The sequence below is a fragment of the Mustela nigripes genome, chromosome 2 (assembly GCF_022355385.1).
Source record: "Mustela nigripes isolate SB6536 chromosome 2, MUSNIG.SB6536, whole genome shotgun sequence".
NCBI lineage: Eukaryota > Metazoa > Chordata > Mammalia > Carnivora > Mustelidae > Mustela > Mustela nigripes.
Window position 1 is genome coordinate 55,230,642 of NC_081558.1, and position 10,106 is coordinate 55,240,747.

Below are 10,106 nucleotides of genomic sequence, written 5' to 3' on the forward strand. Positions count from 1 at the left end.
TTTTTAAATGATAAGTCTGTAGAACAAAGAAACCACTCAGAATCTCAGTCATCTGGGCGACTAGCCAGAGGGATCTGACCCTGACCAAGAAGGGCAGTTGTTTTTTTTTTTTTTAAAGGCAGGACTCCAATGAAGAGAAGACAAATACAGTCCTTGAAATGTTAACTGGTCTGAGGAAATCCTCCCCATCCCACCCCCTACCAGTTCATTTCTTTTGAGGTTAATTATGAAGATATATCTTCCAAACAGATAAAAGCTTTCTAAAGCAGTTTTATTGAGATATAATTCACACATATCATTCACACAATGCGCCCCTTTTATAAAGTGTACAATGGTTTTTAGTATATTCAAAATTTTGCAACGGACACCACTATCTAATTTTAGAACATTTTCATCACCCCCCAAAAGAAATTCATTAGCAGTCACTCCACATTCCTCATCACTCCTAGGCACCCACTAATCTAGTTTCTGTCTCTATAGATTTGCCTGTTCTGGTCATTCCATATACATGAAATCATACACTATGTTGTCTTTTGTGACTGGCTTCTTTCACTCAGCATATTTCCGAGGTTCATCCATGTTGAGCATGTGTCAGTTACATCATTCATTTTTATAGCTGAATAATATCCCATTATGTGGATATGCCACAATTTGTTGATCCATTCATTATTTGATGGACAATTTGGTTGCTTCCACTTTGGGGCTATTATGAATAGTAATACTGTGAGCATTCCTGTACAAGTTTTTGTGTGGACAGACATCCTCACCACGATTCTTTTGGCTGTACACTAGGAGTGGAATAGCTGGGTCGTGTGGTAACTCAGTGCTTAATTTTTTGAGGGACTTGTCAGATTGGTTTCCAAAGCGGCTATACCATTTTATAGTCCCCCCAGCAATGTAGGCGGCTTCTAATTCCTCCATGTCCTTGTGAACACTTGTTATTATAGGTCTTTTTGATTCTAGAGCCATTCTAGAGGGTGTGAAGTGGTATCTCATCATGATTTTGATTTGCATTTCCTTAATGACTAATAAAGGTGAGCATCCTTTCATGTGTTTATGGAGCAATTTATACCTTCTTTGGAGAAAAGACTATGGATCTAAAAGCTGATTTTTTTTTAAGAAATGTCATTTTAAATTAAATAATTATCATGTATTTACTTACATTTACATTTAATTATGTAAGTGCTATAATAAATACAATCAACATAAATATTTGTTATATTTATAACATATTTACCTGTATTTTTTTAAAGATTTATTTATTTCAGACAGTAGGGGTAATGGGACAGAGGGAAAGGGAGAGAGAAACTCAAGCTGACTCCACAGTGGGCAGAGCCAGACACGGGGCTTGATCTCATGACCCTGAGATTGAAACCTGAGCTGAAACCAAGAGTTGGACACTTAACCAACTGCACCACCCAGGTGCCCAGACCTGTATTTACCACCATATACATATCTCTTCAAATTCAGCTAGAGGTGCTTATGTGACTAAATCCTGGCCTATGGGATGAAAGTGGAGCTGCTAGGTGTGGCCCTGAGCCATGTTTTTAAAGGAGGCTACCTTCACAGACAGAACTTTGTTCTTTTCTCACAGCCATTCTCTTTCCTCTCAGTTGGAATGGATGAGGTGGCTGTAGCTCTAGCAGCCATTTAGAGCCAGGAAGTTAGCTTGGAGAGGGAAGCCACGCATGAAGGTGGCTGAGCAGAGCAGCAGAGCCTGGGCTCCTGATGACACAGCAGCACCCTTGCACCAGCACTTGGCTACCTACCTCTAAAGTTGTTTCACAGGAGAGAATGAGCCCCTTTGTTTGGATCTCTATCTTTGCAGTCAGGGGTGATTCCTGACCACCAGCCATGTTGGAACATCATCCTACCCTCCTTTGTATGTATCCAATTTTAATTCTGTCATTCATTTTTCCATCACTGAGACACAGGCCTTGCCCTCAAGCAGCTCAATGTTTAACAGACACATCAGACTTACAAAACTGACTTATAGACAATATGATAAGGGTCACACTATAGAAAAATGTACAAAGAAAAAGGTCTAACAGAAGCAACGTTGAAGATGGTTATAAAAGATGAGCAGAAGTTGTCATTCTAGGCAAAAGGAATGGGATGTACAAGGGAGCAGAGGCACTTGAAGCATGGTAGGTTCAGAGAACTGCAAACCATATCAGTATGCCTGGGGTCTCCAGGAAAGTAGCAGATAAAGTTGGAAAAGTGGTCTCGAATCAGATGCCAAAACGTCTTTTATGTCCTACCGAAGAATTTGCATGTGTTATATGATCAAGTATTCAAATGTATTGTCTTCAGTCACCAGTTATATCCCATGTGGTAAATCTCATCTCTGCAACTGGATGGCAGAGGTCATGTCTTCTCTCCCTCTTATAATGTCTATATTACTAAATACAGTGCTGCTATATACCAGAAGCTGAAAAATATTTGTGGCATCAAAGTCCCATGAATAGCCTAATGGACCCATGCAGATGGCCATAAGCGAAGTTTCAAGAATCACCTCCCACAAAGGAATAAAAAGATTGTGTGAGAAGTTTATAAAGCATATAGAAGATGACCACAGCCCAGTGCCACCTTCATTCCATTTTCTGTCTGGCTGCTCTGTCCCAGAGGACAGATCCAAGAGGAGAAACACACACACACAAAGCTACAATGACAAGTCAGAGTGCTTTCTGCAAGGCAGAATGGAAGTCCAGAGAAGGCAGTGTGGCTGGGCAGCTAAGAGCTCAGGCAATGTGACCTTGAGCTTGGAACTTGATCTCTGTGATGATCTCAAGGGCCCTAGTCCCCACCTCCCCAGATTGTGGGAATTAAGTGAGACGATGCTTATACAGAGTTGGCACAATGCCTAGCACAGTTAAGTGCTCAGTGAATGTTAAATAGAAAAAGGAAATTATTTGGAGTGCGTGAAGAAGGTTGCATAATGGAAATGACAGAAACTGACCCAGAAACAGGTTAGACTAGCGAACAAGGAAAGGAGAACATTCCAGGTGGTGGGTACAACGCTTGCTCGAGGTGGAGGCTCTAAACTGGCAAGTTTGGGGAGCAAGAAGCAAGCAGAGCATTCTGTGGGTTAGTGTGGAGCAGGAGGGGCAGAACCGGGCCAGCTGTGAGACAATGATCCCGGACTTCATCCTGCAGGTGACGGGACACAGAGGGCGCATCTGTATTCTAGGGTGCTCCTCCCAGGCGCTGGCAGTGCAGTGGGAGTGTGAGCAGCCCAGCTGCTGTAGGCATTAGCCAAGGAGAGGGGCCGCACCCACAGTACCCTGATTTCTACCTACAGTGAAGAGGGACTCCCAGTCTTTGGTGCACCTGGAAGGGTACTTAAAAAGCACAGACGGGTGCCTGGGTGGCTCAGTGGGTTAAAGCCTCTGCCTTCGGCTCAGGTCATGATCCCAGAGTCCTGGGATCGAGCCCCACATAGGGCTCTCTGCTCCGCGGAGAGCCTGCTTCTCCCCCACCCCCCACCCCCGTCTGCCTCTGCCTACTTGTGATCTCTGCCTGTTGAAGAAAGAAAAAGAAAGAAAGAAAGAAAGAAAGAAAGAAAGAAAGAAAGAAAGAAAGCAAGCAAGCAAGCAAGCACAGACACAGCAAACTGCCAGGGATGCAGAACAGGGGTGAAAAGTAGGGAAATTGTGAACAGGCCTTGGGAGTTAGAAGGAAGCTGAGGGGTGACATTGGGTATAGGTTTAGAAGAAAAGGGCATCCTTCCCTCCCATTACTGACACTGACCCAAGAATATACTTTTTAGAAATGCATACAGCTGGGGATGTCTGGGTGGCTCAGTTGAGTAAGCATCTGCCTTTGGCTCAGATCATGATCCCAGGGTCCTGGGATTGAGCCCCAAGTCAAGTTCCCTGCTCAGTGGAGAGCCTGCTTCTCCCTCTCCCACTGCCCAATCCCACCCCACAGCTTGTGCATATTCTTTCTCTCTCAAATAAAAAAATACTTTTTTAAAAGTACATATAACTGTATACTTAAAAACAAAATCAAACTTAGCTCTCTCAGGTCATTTGGTCCTGGGTTTCTTTGCTATTATCTCTAGTTTCTGGCTCCCTATAGTTTTAATCAGAAATGCTTTGGTAAAGACAGAAAGCAGTGCAGATGTAACCGCATGCCTGCAGTCTGTGAGCAAGCCCAGCTGTCGGCTAGGACAGGCAGGAGAATGAGCCCTTGTTCAGTGCAATGAGGAAGTGGAGATGGGACTAGGAAAATGAAGACAGTGTGCTTTCTGTTGTTCAGTACATAAAGCATGCTCTGGACAGATGCTTGAGCTCTCTAAGCAGATGAGGAGGAGAGAAGGGCTGAGCTAGAGAGAGAAGTGATCTGACAGGAAGCAGAGTGGGGGCCACCACACACGATTAAGCTTAAGTGCCTGCCACCAAGGAAGGTTTATACAGGAGACTGAAACCTCATGGTCACACCTCATCCTGGAGCAGCATTCTTGCCGGCCACTTGCAACCTCCACCAGGGAGATTTGTCATGACACGAAAGGCCCTTATTAAGATGGGTCTCCCAGCAAGACCCATCAAGAAACATAAAAATGATCATCCCTTTGACCAAGTGATCTCACTCCTGAAAGTAATGCCAGGCGGGGGTGGAGGGAGGTTTAAAAGAGGGAGAGAAGCTACTTTAGTACAGATCAATGCTGGTTGAGCCAAACAAAAAGATACTTATAGCCTCTTCATTCTTAATAGTGAAATAATGCAGTCAGCCAACAACTGAGGACGTGTTTAACAACAATGTAGACTAATTTGACGAACTATTAGGTAGCAATTAAAAATATCTGAGCAGGGTGCCTGGGTGGCTCAGTGGGTTAAGCCTCTGCCTTCGGCTCAGGTCATGATCTCAAAGTCCTGGGATCAAGTCCTGCATCAGGCTCTCTGCTCAGCAAGGAGACTGCTTCCCTCTCTCTCTTCCTGACTGTCTACTTGTGATCTCACTCTGTCAAATAAATAAAATCTTTTTAAAAAATATCTAAGCAGCTCAGTTTTAAAAACATTATTTTAGGGGCACCTGGGTGGCTCAGTCGATTAAGCATCTGCCTTTGGCTCAGGTCATGATCCTGGAGTCCTGGAATTGATCCCTGCATCAGGCTCCCTGCTCAGCGGGGAGCCTGCTTCTCCCTCTCCTCCCTGCTCATGCTCTCTCTCTGATTCTCTCTCAAATAAATAAATAAATAAAATTATTTTTTTTAATGGTATGTTTACATTGATCACACATCCCTTAAAACTCATGTAGATTATAATTGGAAGCAGAGCTATAAAGCCTCTTCTAAGGTAAAGATGATTTTTGTGAATATGAAAAAATGTTCAACATTCCTCATCATCAGGGAAATGCAATCAAAAACCACAATGGGATATCATCCCACACCTGTTAGAATGACTATCATAAAAAAAAGACAAGAAATAACAAGTGTTGGAGAGAATGTGGAGAAACTGGGACCCTCGTACACTCATTATTGGGAATGTAAATTGGTGCAGCCACTATAGAAGCCAATAGGGAGGTTCCTCAAAAAATTAAAAATAGAATTACTGTATGATCCAGGAATTCCACTTCTGGGTATTTATTCAAAGAAAACAAAAACACCATCTGGAAAAGATATATGCACCCCCATGTTCACTGCAGCATAATTTATAAGAGCCAAGACAGGAAGGAAACCTAATTGTTCACTGATGGATGAATGGATAAAGACAATGTGATTCATAGCTATAATGGAATATTACACAGCCACAAAAAAGGAAATCTCACCATTTCCAACATGGATGAGGGCATTATGCTAAGTGAAAGAAGTCTGACAAAGACAAATACCATATGATCTCTCTTATGAGTGGAATCTGAAAACCCCCAAAACCAGAAAGCCAAAAAGCCAAGCTCACAAAAAGAGAACCAACTGGTGGTCACTGGAGACAGGGGGCAGGAGTAGGCAAAATGGGTAGAAGGGAGTCAGAAACTGCAAAGTTCCAGTTACAAAATAAACAAGCAATGGAAGTGTAATGTACAGCACGGTGACTATAGTTAATACTGTATTGCCTACCTGAAAGTTGCTAAGCAAGTAGATCTTAAACGTTCTCATCACAAGAAAAGAATTCTGTATGTATGGTGATGGGCGGTAACTAGACTTATTACAGTGATCACTTTGTAATATATACAAATATCAAGTCATTAGGTTGTACAACTGAAACTAATGTTATATATAAAATTAAACCTTGATTTTAAAAAGTTAATTCATTTTTGAAAAGAAGACAATCAATCCTGGGTCCCCTATAAAGACAGCAGTACTGTTCTCAGAGGTACCTGTGACCTGGGAGACCTGGGCTGTGAACAGGATGTACTTCTGTGTTTTTAGTTTTCACAAACAATCCTGAACAACATGCATAGAGAGGTGTGGGGCAGGGCAGGGAAATCTGTATGTATGGTGATGGATAAGGGGCAGAGGGGTCAAGTGTCTATAACTACCCCCAAGTTCAAGTTCATGGAAGCTTCACTGCTAAAAACATTCAGAAAGAGAAACAGAAAACAACGTACCCCAGTGAAAACACTTACCACGAGGCAAAACTGCCACTAAGCAGGTGAGCTTCAGAGTCAGGAAGAACGTGGCAGTTAGAAATGTGGTGGAGAAAGCAGCTGTTTAAATTGAGGTTGACAAAGAAGAAATATATCTGACCATTCCCATCACTGGACAAAATGCACTTAGTATGCATGTGTATATAAATGCAGCCCGGGATTTATTAAGAAACATGGTAACAGATCAATACTGGGCCTGAGTGCCAGGTTTTCATTAAAACATCTTGCTTCATTTCATTAATCTTCCAGTTTTCCTACACAATAATGTACACCTATTACATCATTCTCTACCCCCAACCCCAAACATTAGACATTAAGCTAGATGTCCATAATCTACACTAGCTAAATGCCTCACTAAGGCAGCTCAAAAAGGCTGGGCGGGAGGGCCTGGGGATTTCATTTTCTCTCTGTTTCCAGCAGGTCAACAATTCTAATTATCATCACTTACCTTAGCCATATAGCTTTTTACACAAACTGCCTGACATATAACTGACTTAGTTCAATTCACTGGCTGAAAAAGAAACGAAACACATATGGCGTGGCTCCTCTATGTTGTATTAACTGTAAAGACCAGTACTGACCCCTGTTCCAAATTCTAAATTCTACTGCCTCCTCTCGATGTCACAACAAGGTTAGCTGAAAACCATCCTGCAGGCTGCACTGTGGCTTTAAGAGGAAATAAATGATCCCACAAGTCTTTGGCAAATGTATGGCTAAACATAGCAGGAATCTCATGTATATGGATTTAAAGTTTCTCCTTCGGGAATTTTGCAAGCGAACAAAATGATTTATTTAGCCAATTCAAAGGGACTGTATCAAAACACACAAAGGCCTAGAGGAAAGATTACAGTGAAAACAAATAATTCAAAGCAATTTCTGATCCAAAACATTTCGCTTAGCTCTACAAAGATACGAGTAAGGTGTGGTCATGTTTTCTGACAGAAGAGTTCATGACTCCTTGCCTCCGAGTTAAACATTGCGGTAAGAATAGCTTCAGTGCTTAATGCATGACTGGAAGAAATGTTTATCAGTCCTTTAGCTACTAATGGGAGGATTACGTGTAGTCAGATCATAAAGCATATAAAAAACAGATCATGCAGAGGTGTGCTATGCAGGACGGTAGCACTAGCGTCATGTCTTCTGAGTATCTGAAATGTGGTATGACTAAGGAAGTAAAATTGTATTAAGAACTGGTATTTGCCTGTACCCCTGGGGCTAATAATATGTTATATGTTAATAAAAAATTAAAAATTAAAAAAAAAACCCTGATATTTGATACAGTTACTGGCAAACTTAGAAATGTTTGTGTGTATAGAACTTGGGTGTGTGAATCTACCTTTTCACTGTATTTTCTAAGAAATACAAATATAGACCAAGTATTCCTGATGAAAATTTAACATCTGAATTGAGATGTACCACTGGTGGATATACAGATTTTTTAAAACTTCGTGTGCAAAGAAATATAAAATATCTGGATATTTTTAAATATAATTAAATTTGAACTAGTTGAACTAGTTTGGATATACTGGCTTAAATACTGGATTAAATACAGTATATCGTGAAATTAATTTCACTTTTTTAATGTGGTTCCCAGAAAACTGAAAACAGCTTACATCATATTTCTACTGGGTGGTGCTGTTGCAGTGAATCTGAAGTCTTGAGAATGCTGGCGCCATCTGCTGGACTCACTCTACAAAACAGGCCCATGAGAAATGGTAAAACTGAAAGTGTTAACACCTGAACTCTGGGCCTGAAAGGCAAGAGGATGTAACTAACTGGGCTCCTGAAACACTAAACAACCTGTATGCTGAGACAGGATGAGAAATGTTAAAATAGTTTTGAAATCCTAGAGAAAATCTGACTTACAGTTCCTAGTCGACAGTGACCATGAGCCAACGTGCAGACTGCTTCACCATCCACCCTAGGTTGGGCCATCCTGAGCAACAAAAGGTTATTTCGGGTTCCCTCTCATGACCACTGGCTCCCACAGGGATTACTGCTGCCTGACCAGCCTTCCCATCCCCTCTCCACATACAGCCCAAGTCCTTCTCTACCTTATAATCAAACCTTTTCCATCTTTCTCATTTGTCTGTTTTCTTCCTTCCTTCCATTTTTCCAATGTTCCCAGTATAACTAATAATTCTATTTTTTTTCTTTCTACTATTCCAATATTTTTTTCTGTCTCTTCTCCTTGTGCCCAAAAGCTGTTTCAGCTGGTTATGTAGTTATAATTCCTATGTTTAGGCCTTTGATCCATTTTGACATTGGGTTGGTTTTGCTTATCGGCTGTGTTAGGGATCCATATTCATTCTTCTGCATGTGGATAGTCAGCTGTCCCAAAATCATCTTTTGAAGAAACTATTCTTTCCCCATTGGATGGCCTTGGCACCACTGTCAAATATGAACTGACCACAGAAACAGAGCTTTCTTTTCGGACTCTCAGCACTAGTCCATGGATCTAGGTACTATTCCTGTCAGTACAACACTGCTTTGATTCCTGTAGTTTGGTGTAAGTTTGAAATAGAAAGTGAGAGTCCTCCAACTTTGTTCTTTTTCAGATTGTTTTGGATATTCTGGGCCTCTTCAATTCCACACAAATTTAGGATCAGCTTACCAATTTCTGCAAAAAGATGGCTGGGTCAGTTGGCTTTAATGTGTATTTTTAAAAAGAGATTTGCCTGATCAGACTGACAGAATGACCCTTAGGATAGGCAACTTTGCCCTTGACATGGGAGTTCAGAGGTTAAGTTTGCAAGAATTTGGGATTTTCATCTAGTACTACCTGATAGTGGAGTGACAACACTGAGAGCACAGGGCGGTGGAGAAACTGAATTTGGAGCAAACGTGAGCCTAAACAAGCTACATATAAGTCCCAGAGCTGCCGTTTGGATGCTACATGACCTTGGACAAGTTGTTGACCTTTTCTGGGCTCCAGTTTGCAATCCATAATGAGCACTCCCATCAATATCACTGAGACTATGTGGATTGGAGCCCACAGGAGTATAGGCTCCTTCTGGCACTTGGAAGATCTGGTGGCCAACTTCCACTGTTTGTCTGGAGCCATGAAGACACTGAGGTGCAGGAGGCAGAGGATGGAATGTATTCAGGTACAGAAAAGGCTTCCAGAGTTCTGCTCACTAATTCACTGTTAGTAAAGATGAAGGGACCTCCCTGCCTCGCACTCCAGCCCAGATTTACTTCAGTAAGACTTCTGAGGTGATGTGGCTCCTGAAAGTGATGAGGGCCTACAGTGGGCACAGCAGAGAGACAGGCCGAGCTGAAAAAGTAACCCTTAAGCTGAAGAGCATCTCACTCTCTGACTCGGTCCGACAGCCTCCACATGGGCCCCAGGTACTCCACACACACTTAATGAATACCCACCAGGCATGTGTGGTGACAATATAAGTGACTTCACCTCCTACCCTTTTGGATTATGCGGTTCTACTCCCTGGTCTTCCTTATCATTTTAAATATTATTGCTTAATAGTCCACCAGCTTCAGGGTCTTCTTGGAGACTAGAT